The following is a 619-nucleotide window of genomic DNA, read 5'->3' as shown; positions in this document are numbered from 1 at the left end:
GCAACAGCAATATGATAAAACACACTGATGTCCACTAAAAAAAAAAGCTTATTGGTATTTTTCTGGCATTTGCTCACCTTGCTCTGAAAGCTGAAGATGGTGACACACAAACACACTGTGGCAGTGATGCCAATGCACAGCACTACAGACTTGGTGTTGTAGAAACTGGCAGAAGCAGGAAAAGGTACCGTTACATTCAGCAGAAATTAAACGTCTTGTGGAATTTAGAAAATCATGTTTGGGAAAGCATGCACACACACAACAGATGGGTCATTACCTAGAGATAAAACCCAACATGCAAGCCATGCTCAGAGTCTGGGTTTGCAAGATGTTCAGAGGGGAAAAAAGAACATTTGTAAATGCATTAATATTATTTTAATTATATTAATTAAATGTAAATTGCAATATATTTTTTTTAATGTATGAAATTCATAATTTAAGTTTGACATAAGTTCTAAAATACTAGAAATTAAGACCAAAGGCTGACATGCACTTTACTTGTGGTGATGGACTGTTTTAAGCATGTAAGTGTATAATTATAATTCAAAGTGGATGATATTTTAAAGGAATAGTCCCCCCTGAAAAACAAAAGGGAAAAAATATGCTTGGTTATTTCTCT

At 34.2% G+C, this 619-nt stretch overlaps 1 long non-coding RNA gene across 2 annotated transcripts; it reads right to left on the bottom strand.

The window, feature by feature from the left end:
- Positions 1-83: 83 nt before the first annotated feature.
- On the bottom strand, positions 84-576 carry LOC107682273 (uncharacterized). 2 transcript variants are annotated; one of them, XR_001633438.1, is made up of 3 exons: positions 488-576; positions 278-315; positions 84-165 (listed from the first exon to the last, which is right to left on the bottom strand). It is a non-coding gene; the product is annotated as an uncharacterized LOC107682273 (long non-coding RNA). The 2 variants fall into 2 exon arrangements; XR_001633437.1 differs by having other exon boundaries at positions 499-576.
- Positions 577-619: the final 43 nt, after the last annotated feature.

Source organism: Sinocyclocheilus anshuiensis, unplaced genomic scaffold (assembly GCF_001515605.1).
Source record: "Sinocyclocheilus anshuiensis isolate Anshui unplaced genomic scaffold, SAMN03320099.WGS_v1.1 C31988347, whole genome shotgun sequence".
Lineage (NCBI taxonomy): Eukaryota > Metazoa > Chordata > Actinopteri > Cypriniformes > Cyprinidae > Sinocyclocheilus > Sinocyclocheilus anshuiensis.
The sequence above is the reverse complement of the archived record's forward strand: the minus strand, read 5'-3'. Positions and strand labels throughout refer to the sequence as shown.